General features: G+C 37.1%; 1 protein-coding gene across 9 annotated transcripts in view; it reads right to left on the bottom strand.

The window, feature by feature from the left end:
- RNF152 (ring finger protein 152) overlaps positions 1–20152 on the bottom strand; it is a 44738-nt gene that overhangs the window by 21036 nt on the left and 3550 nt on the right. For 2 of the 9 annotated variants that reach the window (XM_058176572.1, XM_058176571.1), the window contains exons 3-4: positions 6521–6831; positions 5143–5284 (exon numbers count right to left, since the gene is read on the bottom strand). The exons of 3 other annotated variants lie outside the window; for them this stretch is intronic. The gene's annotated coding sequence lies outside the window, so the exon portion shown is untranslated. 4 more of the 9 variants (XR_009154353.1, XR_009154355.1, XR_009154354.1 and 1 more) reach the window with 4 other exon arrangements.

The following is a 20152-nucleotide window of genomic DNA, read 5'->3' as shown; positions in this document are numbered from 1 at the left end:
GATCTAGACAATGTGCCTTCTCGGCAGCAGCCCCCTCACCTTTTCCCCTGAGCTCTGGCAGGCTGCTACCCTGTAGGCTTCTGGAAAGTCTCAAAGACAAGGTTTTTCTCATAAGCAATGGGTAGAGTAAGGAAAGAGCCCATTGGCAACTGTCTTTGCAGATGACATCACAATGCCAAAGGGTTTATCATATATTGCCGTGATGGTGGACCTATGGTACGCATGCTAGAGGTGGATGAGTGCCCTCTCTGATGGCACACGAGCCGTTGCCCCAGTCCAGTTCCGCTGCACATGCACACGTGTCTCCCACTGGCCAGCTGGTCATCGGGTCTCTGCTGCGCATGCACAGGGGGGCAGGACATGCATGCATGGGGGCAGGGGGGTGCATGCAGGGAGGCACGCATGCATGCATTTTGGGGGTTCAGGGGCATGCTCATGCACTTTGGGCACTCAATCCGGAAAAGGTTAGCCATCCCTGATATATCGATATATCTCAACTAAGGGCGAGTAAAATAACTTTGGATGCTCTTATCTGGTCTCTCAACTGACACTGATAATTAGGGCTCATCTACAGGAGTTTAAGAACAACTACAACTCTGCAATAATAAAATGGTGGTAGAGAATAAGACCTGAGCCAATTTATTATTGCTTTAGTTGTGAAGTGTTTTCTTTTGCAATACTTTGAAAGGCTGACTCATGCCCTACCTCCCAGCTTCAGAAGTTCAAAATTATATAACATTCTCTTTTCCATTTACCCATACAATTTCATATTAGAATTTGTCTCCAGAGTGACTGGAACTCACATAGCCTGGCACTTTGGAGTACAAAAAAAAAGAAAATGCAGAGAAAGAACACTTGCCAATTTAATACCTTTCTTTTTCTGAGCTATTGTGCATCCAGGAGTAGTCTGCTAGCCATCAAAGCCTGGATCAACCCTGGCAGCATTCTCCCATTTTGTCAACACAGCAACAATGAACAGTGATTGTGAAAAGTATCTGGTTGCAAAAGGCCAGCTTCACAATGAATTTTAAGTAAAAACAGGAGGAATGGTGGCTTTGCAACAAGTAGGTTCTCCCAATAGCAACTGTTCAGATTTTTCTTATACCCAACCAGATAAATTTAGACAAGAACTAAAAACATGAATGTTATTTGTTTTCATTCCAATCTATTGTCAAGTGGGGGCAAAGGATCTCTTATTATTTAAGATCCTGCAATTGTTCAAAGATGACTCACTGGCTATTATTGGTCAGCTGGAGAGAGTATTAAATGGTTCAAAATGTTTGCTGGCTCTTTTCGATACTAATTGGCTGCACAAACTCACAATTTCTGGCAAATCTCCTCCAATACCTTTTTAAAGCATTTTATTCTGTGTCTTATATGATCTCACAACTAATTAAAATGTAACAAAATGAGATACTATATTCTCAGCTTTGGAAAATGATATTAACGAATGTAATACGTATGCTTTAAATTTTAAGTTTTAAAATGTTACCCTTATTAAAATGGCACCTTACCACAAAATATCTGTGGTGTGCTGAACAGATACTTCTGGAGCCCACTGTAAGGGCTAAATAAAGGTTTTAGGTTACCCAATCCACTTTCAGTGTGACTCAACCCTGTTTTGAAGTAACATCATTGGTTTTCATGAAATAGTTTTTTTTAAAAAAGAGTAGAAGTGAGAAAATACAAACCACATGCATGAACATGGTTCCAAAACGTTGCCCCAGAATGACGGCGCATCACGTACACTTCTCCAGACAGCAGAAATTTCCACACCACCCGACGCACAAGCACACAGTGTGATTACAACAAGCAAATTAGCACAGAACACAAATAAAGTTAAAAAGCCCCTTCATCTTTTTCATCTCTCTCACCCATTCTTTAATTTAATGCAGCCCATTCCAGTGGTGGGTTTCAATTTTTTTTTACTACCGGTTCTGTGGGCATGGCTTGGTGGGTGTGGCATGGCTTGATGGGCGTGGCAGGAGAAGGATACTGTAAAATCTCCATTCCCTCCCCAGTCCAGGGGAAGGATACTGTAAAATCTCCATTCCCTCCCCAATCCAGGGGAAGGTTACTGCAAAATCCCCATTTCCTCCCAATCAGCTGGGAATTGGGAAGCAGAGAACAGAGAATAGTCAGAATTTTGACTACCGGTTCTCTAAATTACTCAAAATTTCTACTACCGGTTCTTCAGAACTGGTCAGAACCTGCTGAAACCCACCTCTGGCCCATTCTTTTCTTTTCGAGGCACAGTGGCTCAGTGATTAAGACGCTAAGCTTGTTGATTGAAAGGTCAGAAGTTCAGCGGTTCGAATCCCTAGTGCCGTGTAATGGGGTGAGCTCCCGTTCCTTGTCCCAGCTTCTGCCAACCTAGCAGTTCAGAAGCACGTAAAAAATGCAAGTAGAAAAACAGGGACCATCTTTGGTGGGAAGGTAACAGCTTTCCATGTGCCTTTGGCGTTAAGTCATGCTGGCCATATGACCACGGAGACATCTTCAAACAGCACTGGCTCTTCGGCTTTGAAACGGAGATGAGCACCGCCTCCTAGAGTCGGGAACGACTAGTGAGGGGAACCTTTACCTTTTTTAAATTCTTTTTTCAGAAGGTTCTCAAGCAATTTTATCACCAGGTAAGAAGAACACAAATACAAATATGTCACAAATGGTTAGCAAGGATAGCACTTAACAGATGCATACAAAAGAATTTGGATGATTTATTAAAAGTCTCTGTTAATTCAGAAATAAACCTTTACCTATGTGGCTTCTCTGGTGAACCTCAGCAGAGAAAGGGTTTCCATGATTATTCTGGATAATCACTCTTTTTGCCATGACCCTTTTGAGAAGGTAATCTCAAGCACATGCTTTGCATCAAGAAAAATACTAGTAAAACACAGGAGTGCTAATCAGTGACAACTACGCATTACACAAAACCTACCGTTCTCAAAACTTTTGATACCATCAAAAGTTACCTTATGTACCTTATGCCTCCCATCGACCCGTACGCTCTCACAGAGAGGGTCTCCTCAGGGTGCCGTCCGCCAAGCAATGCCGGCTGGCGGCCCCCAGGGGGAGGGCCTTCTCTGTTGGAGCACCTACGCTCTGGAACGACCTTCCCCCCAGTTTACGCCAAATATCTGACCTTCGGACCTTTCGCCGGGAATTAAAAACTCATTTATTTATTCAAGCGGGATTGGACTGATTTTTTAAATTCTAAATTTTAAAGTTTTAATCCTTTGTAATTTTATATGGGGTATTTTAGGTTAGGTCAATCTGACGGTTTTAATTCGGCCATTATGGAATAGGTATTTTAAATTGATATTTTAACTTTGTATACTTGCTGTTTTTATTTTTGGCTGTACACCGCCCTGAGTCCTTCGGGAGAAGGGCGGTATAAAAATTTAAATAAAAAAAAACAAAAAACTGAGCATTACAGAGACTGCTGGGAAGTTTCATTAATCTAGCTATTCCAGGGTAACCAGTAATTTTCAGGAAACCAGTTTTACAAACAGAAGCAGTTTATAGTACTCAAATGAAGAAACAGGATTGTTTCAGAGGAGGACCATGTCTAGCTTGGATCTTTGAGAAAACCATTTCAGCATACAGGTAGTCCTCAATTTACAGCAGTTCATTTAGTGTCTGTTCAAAGTTACAACGGCACTGAAGAAAGTCACTTATGACCATTATTCAGACTTATGAGCATTGCAGCATCCCCCTGGTCACGTGATCAAAATTCAGACATTTGGCAACTGTCTCGTATTTATGACGGTTGCAGTGTCCCGGGGTCATGTGATCCCCTTTTGCGACCTTCTGACAAGCAAAGTCAATGGGGAAGCGAGTTTCACTTAACAACTATGTTACTAACTTAGCAATTGTGGCAAGAAAGGTCATAAAATGAAACAAAACTCACTTAACAAATGTTTCACTTAGTAATAGAAAGTTGGGCTGCATTGTGGTTGTAAGTTGAGGACTACCTGTAGACGGAACAGTATGATTGAGGGTGGAAAAAAAATCTGTTTTGTAGATACTGACAACAATAGTAAACTAGATATTTTCAGATCAGGTGTTCTGAATCTGATCTAAGAAATCACCAGAACTAATGCCAAAAAATCTTAGGGAGGATTTGCTTACAAGTACATTCCTTTGCTTTCATTTTATACTGAATTTAAAAAAAAAAAAAAACCTCCACACACGTTAAGTGATAAAACTGAATTTTAGTTTAGTAAGAATTCATTTATTCCAGAAAGCATTGGAATAAATGAATATTTTTCATTTCGTTCATTTCATTATTTTTGCTGCAAAAAAGGCCTGAAACTTACTTATGAAAAATGTGGGAGAGAATTAGGTAGAATTCTCTTTTATTATATCTTCTTTCATTCTTGCAGCAATCACAATGATGATCAGAGTGGGTCTCCTTTTGACCCAGAATGCACTTTTTAAATAAAATTTAATAATAATATTTAAGTTACACTATATAGCCTAATTCATATAGGTCAATTGGAAAGCACTGAATTGCTTGTAAAGAAGTGTTAACCCACTTATAACATATAGCTACAGTACCAGTCATATAAAGTCTGTCGATAAGAATTATTAAGCTACAAAAAAAATAAATAACTAGCACACTTGTCACTCTTCCTTTTAGTCTTTTATGTGCTCTAAAGACGTTCATAGATGAGAAGTTTAACCTGCTCCCAGAACATCTCTATATTCGTCTTTTGTCATAGTTTTATATTCTTTGGCAGCTGAGACAATGCTCTGCTGAAAAATTAATTTTCAGTTGCAAATGCTGAAAATTTGCAAGTCTTGAGGCAAGCTTTCCCCGATGAAACTTTGAAGGGATTTCCTGTCTCACTCTACCTGGTTCTTCAGCTTTGGCCGTTCTAATAGATTACAGGTGTCAAAATCGATTGAGTCAACCTGACGTATTGTGACATATTGTGACTTTTTTTGTGAAGCCAGGGGGGCATGACCTGCTCATGTTACATCTGGCCCATGGGCCACCAGTTTGACAGATCTGTAATATATCTTCTAAGAAGAATGCTGGATTGATCTCTTCACATCAACGTCTTGGTTGTCAGGTGAAGCAAAAGAATGAAACTAACAAAATTCTGTGGTTTTTTTCCCCAAGTTTTCATAGGGTACCTGCTGCTTATCCTCCCTTCCTTGTCCGTTTTGTTTCTGCTAGGGTTGAGAATGTTGTTGTTGTTGCAGAAACTGTGGTCGCTTCTTGTTCTCAGCATTTTTAAGTCAGCGAATGTGAAGATGGTCAAGAGCAATTTTAAATCTGTTTTGGAGATATTTGGCAATAAAAATAGCATGTAAGAAATATAAAAGCAATTCTTCCCAATTTAGGGAGACAGCATGAAACCAACTGAAATAATGGCCAACATGTTGTAATCTACCATGTAATCTATCTTCAATGAGATAGAAAGACTGAAGCTTCCTGATCCAAAACAAGGCTAATCTTCTTATATCAAATATTAGTGGAAACAAATACTTCTGCAAATGTATTTTAGACATCCAAGATACATATAGGCATAAAAAAGCATATGCACTTGCTTAAGAATTGAATCACAGTTAGCGAAGCAGAGTAAGAGGGGAAAGGACATAAATACACAGATTTTTTTTCCCCTGTAGAAGTGCAATGAAATTCTCAAAACTGAGCGATGTTTCTTAAGTCAGAGACCCATGACCCCATTGCCTCAGATTGTTTGTCTATATGGGTTTATCCATACGTTGGGGAACACACACATTATATTGCAAGTTATTCTTCTCCCCCTTACCCTCTGGGGTACAACTTTAATCTACTTTAAACCACTTTGATTCAAGAATCTAATTGTGGCTGATAATGCCTGGATCAGCTTCGTTTTGAAGTTCAGCCATAAGCTAGTGTGCAAGCAAAATAGGTTTTACTACTGTTACAGTAAGCAATTATATAAACGCTGGAAAAAGATTAGCCTTCAAGTGTACTCTCAACTGAGATGACCTAACCTAAATTACAAGAATCCTTTCTTTTTTAGCATAATTGCTTTATCCAGCTCTATCACATTAAAACATGTTCCTTATTCTTTGATAATAAACTATTATTACTACACTATGCATTAAGAACTATTAAGCAAAATAAGAACAACATATGGATTCTAAAACATATTTCTAAAAAGTAGAGAATTGGAATCCTTAAAAAAACAGCATGTCATATGGTTAGAGAATTACACCAAGGAACTTAATAACCTAAGCAGAATACTATTTAGAAAATAATTTCCACCAAATTAAAGGGGAAATATCGCATTTAGTTTTAATAAGAGTACTACACAACCCTGTGACACACTGGGTCATCCTTTGAGACAAAAGTAGTGCAGTCCGATGTGACCAGAATGAATATTAAATTTTAGATTGATTGTATCTTTTTTTACTCCAGTGCTGGAACGGTGCCATGATCAACTAAGAGGAGCACATATCATGAATAGAAAAGTAATTGTAATAGCAAATGAACTTCAATAATAAGTCATTATTAACTTACCTAAACCAATAAACAGAATGACCATGGATGGGCAAAAGAGCAGTGGAAGGTGGAGCAACTTCCTGCAGGCTTCCCCACTGACTTTGCTTGTAGGTAGCAGGCCAGAATTGTTGTAAATCACAACCATGCAACTAGGGAATACTGTAACAGTGACAACTTTGCAAATAAAAGTTGTCTGAACATCGTGGAAATTTTAATTCCATAGGAGTAATGGGTCCCAGATTTTTTACACATTCTTTGAAGTTGGTGGATGTTAGGTACTTGAGTCAAAAACAGTTGCATTATAATGCATCGTTTGGGTTATCTTGAGACTAAAAACAGATAAATACAATGAGCTTTAGTACATTATAGACAGATAATGTTGATTCTCATCACAAAGAGATTTGTATCTATATTTTCTTCTATTTGACAAGCAAGGTCACAAAATAAAATCAGAGTACACATTTTAAAATCTACTAGATTGCCACTTTTCCCTGAATTTTTAGTTTTCTCATCCATCAGCTTTGAAACTTGTTAATCCTTTCTACTCTTTTCTAAAGTTCTTTGCCAAAGTCATTCAAAATCCCTGAAAGTAACAAAGAAAGTATTAAAATCTTAGCTTCAGAAGTTTGCTTTGCAAAACTAATACAGTAGCGTATGACATGTACGTGAATATGGTATATGAACCGAATGCCTATTATATAGAAATGTATATCCATCAATAGCTGATTTTTGAAAAATACTGCAACTTGATCTTCGTTACCTTTTCCAAATCATTGTTTTATTTGAACAAAACCTCAAATTCCAAAATATCACCACAATTCATAAACTGTGTTTCAAGAAAGTTATACAACAGTAATATCTTTTTACAAATTGTAATTTGATTAGGATAAATACATACAAATCTTTACATTAAACAAATTCACATGGAACTGTGTTTTTGAGACATAATCTTACACTTGTTTGTCCAGAAGTAAGTAACTGAGTTCAATTGGTTGGATTCACACATGTTGAGATACAGAATATTTTAATCACAGTTCATATGATTAAACCAAAAACAACCCATAGTCAGACTTACAGACATGCAATATAATTGGGGGGGGGGAGTATTGGATAATTCCTGATTTGTTTTCTTGCTTTTTTAGCTGTTCTAGCATCTGCCTCTGTGAAATGTTTAAAAGTCTAGATGTGATACAAAAACAAATGAAGAATGAAATAAACCTCACAAATAAAGCATAGACATAATCCTAAACCGCATTTGCAATCAATTAATCAGAAAATTAATTATATTATTATAATATTATTATATATTATATTATATTATATTATATTATATTATATTATATTATATTATATTATATTATATTATATTATATTATATTATATTATATTAATTATGTTGGATATAAATTCTTGTTTAAAAATCTAAACCAAACCATACATTTCTTGATGACTCTTAGTGCATATGATAATAAGCCAAAATAAAGGAGCTACTGTTTTGTTGTGGTACAGCAATTTTATCCCTGGAAACTCTACATATTTATTCAAGATTGAAATCAATAAGCCAAAAAAAGGTGAAATGTATCTGGAATATAATCATGATTAACTTTCTTTAGTCTGGAATATGTGTTTTATTATACTCTTCCTAAATGGCGTGTATATTATTTTAGATATTCTGAACAGTATTCGCAGTGTTTCAACTTGTAGAGTGAAAACCAGTTGAACCAGATCAATGAAAATTTTTGTTTAATCTGAAGAAACCAAATCTTGATAAACAGATTACTTTCTAATACTAATTTAGTTCTGGTGGGAAGAAATAAAACAACCCTAGTAACACTCGAGAGAGATCTTTGTTTGGGTTGCACTGTAAATTCTAACTTCATGCAGAAAGGCAGCTACAGTTATGTTTTGGTAATATGCAAATATATTTATATTTAATCACCTAATTTATCACTGATTAACCAACCAGACGGAGGCAGATTAGTCATTAATTAAGATTTGTAGCAGCCTCATCCCAAATGGTCCAAACTCTGGGAAACAAATAGCCAACAAATTCAACATTTGAAGTTGATATAAACACCGCCTACAGATAATCCATATACAGGTAGTCCTCAATTTACAACAGTTCACTTAGTGACAAGTTACAACAGTACTGAAAAAAATGACTTATGACCATTTTTCAAACTTATGACAGTTGCAGCATACCCGTGGTCATGTGATCAAAATTCAGATGCTTGAATTCAGATGACTGAGTCAAATTTATGATGGCTTCAGTGTCCCAGGGTCATGTGATCACCTTCTGACAAGCAAAGTCAATAGGGAAGCCATTCACTTAACAACTGCAGTTAACTGTAGCAAAAAAGATCATAAAATGGGGCAAAACTCACAGAAATTTTGGGCTCAATTATGGTCATAAGTCGAGGACTACCTGTACTGTATGTCCCTCCTAGAGTCAAAGCAATACCACTTATGACAACTTTTAAAATCCAATATATTTTCTCAGAGTAAGAAGTTGGTCTTTAAAGATACAGATGGCTATTAAGAAAGGCCTAATGTTTATTTTCTGTTCTCTCATCTACGTCTTTAAAAACCTATTTCTTACTCCGAAAAAGTACATTGGATTTTAAAAGTCCTGGTGTCTTATATGGACTATCCATTCAGGTCTTTTGGTGACAAGATGGAAATGGTTTGCCATTACCTTTCCCAAGATGGGTGTGTATATCTATGTGTTTGTGTAGACTGTAGCACAGCTCCTCTGGGGTGATCTATTATCCAAGAACCAACCAAACTTGATCCTACTAAGTTTTCTACATCAGCCAAAGCCAGCAGTTGTTGCTACCTGTTGAGGTAAACTTTAAACAACTGTGACCTAAATGACTAAGATTAATCTTGTAGAGAAACTGAAGTTGTAGTACCTATATCTCCATAATCTCCAAAAAGAAAAAGATCATTATCCTATTCCAGAAATAAAGAAAGTGGACTCTCATTGGTCTAAAAATCTATTGCTGAAAAAAAATGTATATCATTTGGTAAGCTACAGATGGCAGTACAAGTATTGTTTTTTCCTTAAAGAAAGCCAAATGTTGGGGGGGGAGCCTCTCAGAGGCTCTCAGTTTATTACCATGAATTTGGAATTATATTCCTATAGACTACAGAACTACTTTTGCTTAAATGAATGCCTCAGGAACTCTTTCATTTTTACTTATCTCTAGCTTTAAGCTTTCAGGTAAGATTTCCTTTGGATCAAATTTGATTACTGGTGACTTCATAAAAATGTCTATGCAGGGTTTTTCTGCAATTGTTTATAAGTAGTTTGCCAGTTCCCCTTAGCATCTTAAATTTACATAAGGTTGAGTAACACTGTTGAAAGAGAAATATGGCTTCTTGTTTATTCTAGCCAGTTCATTTAGTTCAATCTTTTCTTCAAAATGAGTTTCCAAGGTTTTAATTACACCAATAATATGCATTATGGAACTGATAGAAATGACGTGGAAGAAAGGCAACGCTAGGAAAAAGCAAATCAGGCAATTGGAAGTATACTATTTTCAATAAGTTAAAGTAAAATAGTATACTACATACAATACTCATAAATAAATGCCTGAGCGTAAAACATACTTCTGCCTTAAAAGAATTAGGAAAAAAAGAGAAAATAGACATTTGTATTACCCGGATTTACTCAAAGTTAAATAAATACATAAAATAGTATAAGTCTTAACCACAGGAAGAATTTGTTGGCAGTGCTTACAGGAAGTAGGTGCGGTACATGTGGTGCATGTTAAGCCATCTAGAAGCGGAAGCTCAGCAAAGCAGGTTTCCTTGACCAAAAGAATAAGCTCTCCAACAGTGCTCAGCTGCAGCATTAGCTAAAGACCATGCCAGATTGATACACAAGAATCCTTGACTCTATAAGGAAGGAGAGAGGCACTAGCATTTATCCATTTACTTAAGCAATAAGATGACCCTAAACCAGGAATGGAATGGAATGGAATGGAATGGAATGGAATGGAATGGAAAAGAACAGAACAGAATACTTTATTGGCCAAGTGTGATTGGATACACAAGGAATTTGTCTCCAGTGTATAAACTCTCAGTGTACATACAAACAACAAGGTAATATAATCAGTGTACATTCATACAAACAAGATAATATAATAATAAGATACCAATAGGATAAGGTAGTAGAAAAGATGAGAAGAAGAAGAAGAAGAATACAGCCATACACTACATGGGTAAATATCCTTAGATGTAAGATAGTACTATTAGTACTGTGTGCTGACATAAGACAGTACTAGTAGTACTGTGGGAACAAGGTGTTTTCAGAATTAGAATTTAGCCAGTGTACCCTAGAAGTAACATCTAGAAAATTATAAGATAAAATATTAGTATAAACCAATTTCTGCTGAACAAACTAATGATGATTTAGCTTTGGATAGTAAAATGGGGTACAAACAAAATTCCTATTTTGTTCCACCTAAAATGAAACTTCTTTATAAGCAATTCAGTGCAGGAAAAAAGAACTAATGCTGCATGTTGCATGTGCTAATATATTACACTGCAAACATTACAATGCATGCCCACTGTACATACAGATAAAAACATGTAAATATATACATTTAAAGCAGATTTGCTGCTTTAATTAGGTACTCATTAGCATCAAGCCCAACAAACTAAAAACATTTCAAACTATGAGCTACAAAACATTTACAGGTTTTGACTAGTTCTTTGAATTAATTTTCATTAAACATTTCTCAGTTTTTCAAAGTAAATTAATTGATGGGCCAATGGATTTGGGCGAGTTGTCAATAGAAGCATTAATGCAAATGTGCTGCTTCTCCCAAATTAGATGAAATCAACTCAATAGGGTTGGGAGGTGAAAGCACTGGGGCATTTTGGATACTGACTTAATTATACTGTATGTGACATTTTGTGATGCTGTTTGCATGTGTTCAAACCATGTCAACCACTATTAGTATAACTGCCATTAATAATTGCCTTATATTTGAAAGGTGAAGAAGATGGGACTCTATACAGACCAAAAAGGCAGAATTTGTATCAGGTGAGCTTACATAGCATGTGGATGACTTCAAGGAAGGCACAACAAAGTATGCAAAGACATAATTTTTCAAAAGATGGCTCCACAAACATCAGAAAAATCCCATAAGAACAGAACAAGACAACAATTGTCTATAAAACAATACCAGGAGGTGTGAGAAAGACTTCCAAGATGGTACAAGCCACACATTGATTGGTATGCATATAAATAAATGTATGGCAAATGTAGAACAATATACCATGCATAATAGAATAGAATAGAATTTTATTGGCCAAGTGTGATTGGACACACAAGGAATTTGTCTTGGTGCATATGCTCTCAGTGTACATAAAAGAAAAGATACGTTCATCAAGGTACAACATTTACCACACAATTGATGGTCAATATATCAATATAAATCATAAGGATTGCCAGCAACAAGTTATAGTCATGCAGTCATTAAGTGGAAAGAGATTGGTGATGGGAACTATGAGACGATTAATAGTAGTGCAGATTCAGTACATAGTTTGACAGTGTTGATGGAATTATTTGTTTAGCAGAGTGATGGCCTTCGGGAAAAAACTGTTCTTGTGTCTAGTTGTTCTGGTGTGCAGTGCTCTATAGCGTCGTTTTGAGGGTAGGAGTTGAAACAGTTTATGTCCAGGATGCGAGGGGTCTGTAAATATTTTCACGGCCCTCTTCTTGATTCGTGCAGTATACAGGTCCTCAATGGAAGGCAGGTTGGTAGCAATTATTTTTTCTGCAGTTCTAATTATCCTCTGAAGTCTGTGTTTTTCTTGTTGGGTTGCAGAACCGAACCAGACAGTTATAGAGGTGCAAATGACAGACTCAATAATTCCTCTGTAGAACTGAATCAGCAGCTCCTTGGGCAGTTTGAGCTTACTGAGTTGTCGCAGAAAGAACATTCTTTGTTGTCCTTTTTTAATGATGTTTTTGATGTTAGCTGTCCATTTTAGATCTTGCGATATGATAGAACCTAGAAATTTAAAGGTTTCTACTGTTGATACTGTGTTGTCTAGTATTGTGAGAGGTGGAAGTATGGAAGGGTTTCTCCTAAAGTCTACCACCATTTCTACTGTTTTGAGTGTGTTCAGTTCCAGATTTTCTTCCAAACATAACCTGTCTTCCAAACATAACCTGTCTTCCAAACATAACCTGGCCATCCAGCCTTTAAGATAGTAGTTATGCATATATACATGAATGAGAGGTGCTTTTAGTTCTAAGAGTGTACAATTAAGGTTGTAATTGCATTTGTTTGTCCAGTTGCCTTTTGAACAGCATTTTTGGGACAACCATGACCTGGACGATTGAGAATCTCCAGAGACACAAGGTATGGGGATGATCTCCAACTTGAATGGCTTTAAAAGAGGTGTGTATAAATTCATTTGGACAAGTATATCAATGACCATTAATACTGAAGAATCAATGTTACCTCAATGCCTCCAAATACCAGTTGCAAAGCAACCATAGGGAAAGAGTAATAAGCTTCCATATCCTGCTTGTGAACACTCCAGAGGCGATTTGTTGGTCGCTGTGTAATTCTGTTAAAGTTGAAAGGTTGAAAGTTGAAAGGTATGGGAAATCTGCATCCTTCCAGATACTACTGAACTATTACTTCCCACTTCCATCGCTATGCTTGGCCTACCCATTTTTTGTGAACCCAGGTTTTACAATTAGTGCAGGAAGTCACAAATTGCAGTATAGCCAATACAGAAAGAAAAAATAAAATCGTTTTTATTATAGATTTACTGATTTTAAAGCTCAGTTGTGCTCCAACCAAAATACCCCACAAATTCAGAATCTAACACTAGCCCACACCCTAAAAAGTGGCCATCATACCAAATATTTTTCTGTCTTCCTAGATTACATTAGAATCATGCCAACCATCTGAAAAAATAACTATTTAATTTAAAAGAGCTTGAACTCTACAAGCATGCTTCTCACAACGAGCCATTGCCAATACTTTCCTCCACAAAGCCTGCTTCCATTTTTTTCCTCTATCCAAAGAAGTTTTCCATTCTCCTAGTCAGTATTCATCACTATCTATGTACCTAGACTTCAATGGATTGTTTTATCTACACCCACATACTCCCGCTGGCACCTCTGTCTTGTTCATGAATTGTGCCTTTTCTTGTATATATAGTAAACAAGGATATGCTTCCCCAAATACTGAAAATAAAAAAAGTTATTTACATTTCACTTGCAGTAAAAAGAAGTTACTGAAAAAAACTGTGACCAAAAATAAATGAAAACATTTCCCACTGAGTTGTGTCTAATATGTTTCTATTTCATTCAAACACTTAGAATTTCTATCTTAAAATGTACATTCCTGACAGAATTTAAACCTCCCAAAATGAATCAACAGCCATAGACAGCTTTCTTTCTAGAAATGGAGTATAGGTAGTCCTCGACTTACAACCACAATTGAGTCCAAAATATCCACTGCTGAGGAAGACAGTTGTTAAGTGAGTTTTGTTCCATGTTACAACCTTTCTTGACACAGCTGTTAAGTGAATGATTGAAGCTGTTAAGTTGGTAACATGGCTGTTAAGTGAAGCTGGCTTTCCCAACAACTTTGCTTGTCACAAGATCGCAAAAGATGGTTGATCACGTGACCCCAGGACGGCACACTTGCCCGTTGCCAAGTATCTGAATTTTGATCACATGACCACAGGGCTGCTGCAACAGTCGTAAGTGAAAACTTCGTAGTCACTAAACAAATGGGTGTAAATTGAGGACTACTTGTAGAATCATCATCAGCCAATCACTGTTATCTTCCTCAATCTTTCTGCCCTCCTAGCTCTGCAGGTTTTGGAGGTACAAAAAATCCCCCCATCCTCCGCTTCATGCAATAAATGTAACCTCCGATTCCTCATCCACATTTTTAATATATATATTGTACAAACCTGCTTTGCTGTTTGCAGAAAAAAAAAACCACTCTGAACGGTTGCTGTAAAGTGGTAGCTACTAAAATACCAAGTCATCACTCATCTGTTACACTGAAAAAAAATGTTCTTACATGATAGGATAGCATGCTAATAATTTTGCAACTAGGAGGATTCTTTTTTTCTGAAGGCTGCAATCAGCTCAGAAGACCAGCAGAGTGAAAAAATGGTCAGTAGCAAAAAAAAAAAAAAAAATCACCACACCTTTCAGCCCTCCAAGATTTCGCCACAAGGCTTTGTTCCCTATAGAAGAGAAGAAGAAACAAACAGGCCCTTGTACTATCTTCAATCTAGGATACTAAGCAATTGCAATCAGTCAAAGTGGCCAAGATCAATCCATCAGGTATTTTAAGGTGGCCTTCATAGAATGATGAACATTTACTCAGTCATATTCAGGGCAATTATTATGAGCTGTTGTGTCACCTTTCCCCTTTAAGGACCTGTAAACAGCTCGAAACCTGGCTGGAGCCCAGAAGGCGGGCTGAGGCAACAATTCCTGCCAATCAGAAAACAGATTTCCCCAAAGCCCTGCAAAGCTTCAGTATTAAATGTCTGTTTTCCAATTTAGCTTACACTATAGCTGAGCTAGAAAGAAAACAGCTCAGACACATTATGCCATAAGAACCCAGGGGACTGTAGCTTTTTTCCCTCGAGGGATGCAAAGACCTCAGGCTGCTTTAAATCAAATTTTAGCCCCAATGACTCTTTACCCAGCAAAAGCAGCATTCATCTCCAGTGCGATTTTGCAGCCTAATACAAACCTATGTAAAATAATTGAGTGCAGACACTGTTCCAAAGATATGATTGAAATTGACTTGCTTTAAAATCTGCACAACTAGCATGTTTGGAGTCTTCAAACCGGCCAAGCGTGCCACAAAAATGTCACATACCAATTGCTTTTTTCCTTTTTAATCGTTACTGTAATTTTATCCCTTTCTTCGCAGGCCTCAGGGGGCACCAGCAACTGCTCCCTTGACCCATACAGGAATGGTTTGCAACAATGCTTATCAAAGACTAAGGGGGCTCACACGTTGCATTTGCACAGAAGCTGTTCCCAAACCTCCTCTTTGTTCCTCTGATTTCTTACTACTCCTAAGAATTAAACTTGCCACTCTTTCACAGCTTCCTTGCTCTTCTCACTTCTATGCTTGCTGGTTGCTGCATCAGGCCACTGGGATGGCATCTCTACTTTAGAAGGATGACAGTCAGACAGCTCCTCGAAAATTCCTAAACAGATATTGGCAGTTGTGAAATTCTTTCCCATTTCTACATGTTCATTCCTCCACATTTATTAGTGCTCCACAAAACGCCATCCTGATTTCAGTTCTGGAGATGGTTGGCAGTCCCAAGAAAATTATTGCACCGTGTACCAAGCTCAACATCAAGGGAGATTATTTGAAAGAAAGCAGTTCTGCAGTAAAGCCATAGCATTTAATCCTTGGACATAATTCATCCCTTAAAATCATGTTTACATAATTCAGAGGCTTTTATCAGGAAATTGTAGCATTCTGCTTTATACTGTAACTCTTGGGAATAAAACTCTCAGAGTAAACAAAATCCCCACCCACCCAATAATATTCATAGAAAATTAATATTATTGCAGCACTTCCAATGCTGGAACAAAACGGATCTCAGACTGGAAGGGTTTTTCTGCAGTCTGAAGAGATGAATCTGCACTAAACTAACAAACAAACGAAGAGCTCCAAGCTCACATCTAGCTTTTCTGTAATTGAAATAGCCTAAGGTAGACTTTTACACAGAAACTAAACTAATTTAACTCCATGGCAATGGCTAAATGAAGTGTGGTAGGTTTTAGAGCACAAGCAGCCATAGATGTGACAAAACTGGTCAAAATTGGACCTTGGCTGTCTTCTAAGTTGTTACATGTCTCAATACTTTAAGCACACCACTGTATTTCAACAGCTAGAGTATCATGCTCCTCTTAACTGGAGAAGGGCTGAGAAATTGCTGGAAGGATACTATGTCACAGTATACTATGTGATAGTATGTCATCACAGAAATACCAAAGCACAAAGCTCAGTGCATTTTGGGCTGATGATTTTAATTATTTAAAATTACAATCTTCTAAAGTACAGTGAAGTCCAAGACAGACAAAGATGCTAGCAAACCTTTAATCATTACATAAAGCAACAAATGCAAAAAAGGCAAAGTCCTAACAGAATAAAAATAAGTTGGTGAATGAAAGTTAGATATAACAGCTTTCATGTTCTACAGGACAAAGTTCTAGAATGCTGTTGCAAACACTGAAAGGGCCTTTTCTCTTGTTATAGACTACTTATTTTTATTTATAAGATGCCTCAATCTGTAGGATTCTGGTCAGTGGACCACAATTACAGTATACTATGAACTGAAAAAAGTCAAAAGAAATAATAAACCACACATGATAGCCACTCAAATTAAAGTACTAAAGGAGCTGATATAACTTACTTCTAAGAACCGAGGAGACTTGGTTGAAACTTACAGGACCAATGTTAATAAATGTCTTAGTTGTTTCCTGACAAATAGCAACTCTGTCTTGTAAGGATTTAATTCATACAGCCTCTATGCACCAATTCAGAACTTCCACAACATTTCTGGTCTGGTCTAGGTGGCTATGTATAACCTGATCTGAACAGACCAATGATCTCCTCCAGCAATTTCATACAGATGTTCAATAAAGAGGAAAAATACCAAGCTCTGGGGAATACCACACTGGGCTCCCAAGAGCTCAACCACCAATTAGATCAATTGCTTTGGTAGGAACAAAACCATCACTTAATGGTGACCCCAATTTCCAACCTTTTTAAGCCATCCAAAAGAATACTATTGGAAAACGATTCCAAATACCGCTAAAATGTGTAAACAAATCAAGAGGACCATATTCTCTACAACTATGTCACCTACCAGAACCAAAATGTCAGGGTTCCAAGGAACACCCCCAACGAAATAAAGCTCTGAGGCTTGAGGTTCCTCAAAGTTCCAATTTATTAGAGATGTCATATTGGCACAACTGGGAAAACCTGAAACTGAAAGCTTCCAGGTTTTCCACACCCAGTTGACAGTTCACAGCCCTGCCCCACACCCACAAGTTCATCACAGTGTCCAATCAACTCTTCACACTCAATTGGATACAATCTTCAGACAGTCTACATCAGACACAGGCAAAAGTCCTTGAATACGGAATGTTGTTATGACTAACTTTCTACCGCTCCAACAACAACTGCCTCCCAACTTCCCCAGCTCAAATATGCGGCAGTTAAGAAGCAAAAAGAAAATTGCCTTCCAAAACTGACACAAAGCTGTTTCCATCTGACCGGGCCTGAATTCTAACTGAAACAGAAATAACATATAGCCATTAAAAAGAAGAACACACAGAAGGAAATAAATTACTAGCTACTTTTATTCCATAAGAACTTGTCAGGCTCTAGACATACTTAATGTACTTTCATTCACTCCATGAGGCATTATGAAAATATGGTAAAGGGAGAAGTTAAAAAAAATACTGGTGGCTTTTTTACTGCTTCTACCACTAATTGCACTCCCTAATGTGGAGTTGGTTTGGGGATGGTTTGGGGAGAGGCATGTTTTGTCAAAATGAAATCCATGGTAGCAGATAGAAGTTTTCTACCTCTACTCTGTGGTGAATGAGAGATTCTCCAGGAATCATGTACTGCAGTCCCCCCCTCTCCAAATTTCACTCACTCACTTATGTTGTCACTGATGACATTTGCTTGGTCTTTCCTATTCACTCATCTTTCTCTTTCACTTATATTTCCTTCCTTTCTTCACTTACTCACTCACTCACTCTTGCTCTATTGCTTGATCCATAGGTCTCTTAGCCCATCACCTGACCACTGATGTCACTTGCTCTATTGCCCAGTCCATTATCTATCACACACTCCTACTCTATTTTTCAAAACTCCTATCCTATTTTCCTTGCCTTGTCTCTCTTGCATACTTGCTCAATCACTTTTGCTTGGCTGCCTTTCACTTGCCCTTCTTTGTCTCACTCATCCCCTTCAACAGATTGTACCTGAAGGAATATTGTCAACAGAAACTTACCGTATATACTCGAGTATAAGCCGAGTTTTTCAGCACATTTTTTGTGCTGAAAAACGTCCCCTCGGCTTATACTCGGGTCTATATGGCTTATACTCGAGTTTTTTTTTTTTTAAGCCCCTCGGCTTATACTCGAGTATATACGGCTTATACTCAAGTTGTTTTTTTTTCTTTTTTTCACATTTTACCGGACGGAAGCCCTGCCGGTGCAGTGAGAGGGCGGGGCGGGGGAGCCGCCAGCCTTCTCAGCTGAGGGAGGGAGGGTTTCCCCAACCGGTAGGTGCCTCATTTCCCACCCTCGGCTTATACTCGAGTCCCCAGTTTACCCCAGTTTTTGGGGTAAAATTGGGGACCTCGGCTTATACTCGGATCGGCTTATATTCGAGTATATACGGTAATTTGTCTCTAGCAAGTTTAAAACCATCTGAAGAGTTGCATTTGAACCTTCTGCTTGCCCAGTGGCCAACAAGATATGAATGGAAAAGCTAGCTACTTTGTCCTTTATTTTTCAAATAATGATCATGTTATTGATTTATGTATTTATTTATATCCTGCCTTTATTATTTTTACAAATATTAAGTCATTATGTGCTAATAATAGACAAATTCATAAAGGACTCAGCCAAATGCCATTTTGAAGTTGATTATCTTGAAATAATGAACCCATAACCTTCTGTATGTCATTACAGTCATTACCAGTCACTTATCAATGTGCTTCACTGGATAATCAGTGGAATTATAAGAGAGGAAGAAATGTATTTCTATCCAATTTCTTTATACCATGAACAAATAATTATGTCTTCCATTAATCACCTTTTTTATAAGCTTAAAAGTTCCAGATATTGAACTAGTAGCTTTAAGAAAAGTTTATTATTTGGACTATTAGTTTCTGAGCCTGTTCTGTATCTTTTTCTGAAACAGAGCAATTTTTGAACTCAATTCAATATTCCCAGTGTGGTCACACATAAATTTTCTAATCAAAGCCTGTTTATTCTTATATGAATTCTTATTCTTATTATGACATACAAATGCAGTCTGGCATAATATTGGCATTTAGACAAACTATAAATTACAGTTTAAGTCAGTTTGTTTTCACAAAAATGCGAGATCCTTTTTCATTTTAAATAACTTATATGTCATTTAGGGTTACAAGTCTTAATTGCTTTCTGGCCACACCGCAAAAAGAGAGGGAAAAGAATGGTAAGGGCGCCCATATGAAACTAAGCCATGGTTTAGCATTATGTGCAAAAGTTCATAATTTAATATTGAAAACATGTCTGCACTAAATCTTGCACATGTACTATATATCCTGAAAAAACTTTGTCCCTGTTTTCTTCCAGGCATTGACGAGAATAATCTTTATTAGCTTTAGGTAGCTTGCTAAGTTATTTATCTTGATATCCTTTAATCCTATTAAAGTTCATTTTATTAACTTGAAATGGAAGAACCGCACAAGACTTAAAGACAAAACACAGATCAGGTATTAACTTCATCAGAATTAGCAAGCCGTTTATACATTACATGAATGCATTTTATGAAAGAATTCTATGGATAACTTCCAAATAAAGCAGTGTCCAGAAACACAGATACAACAAAT

The sequence above is a fragment of the Ahaetulla prasina genome, chromosome 3 (assembly GCF_028640845.1).
Source record: "Ahaetulla prasina isolate Xishuangbanna chromosome 3, ASM2864084v1, whole genome shotgun sequence".
Taxonomy (NCBI): Eukaryota; Metazoa; Chordata; class Lepidosauria; order Squamata; family Colubridae; genus Ahaetulla; species Ahaetulla prasina.
Note: the sequence above shows the minus strand (reverse complement) of the source record. Positions and strands in the feature narration are given on the sequence as shown.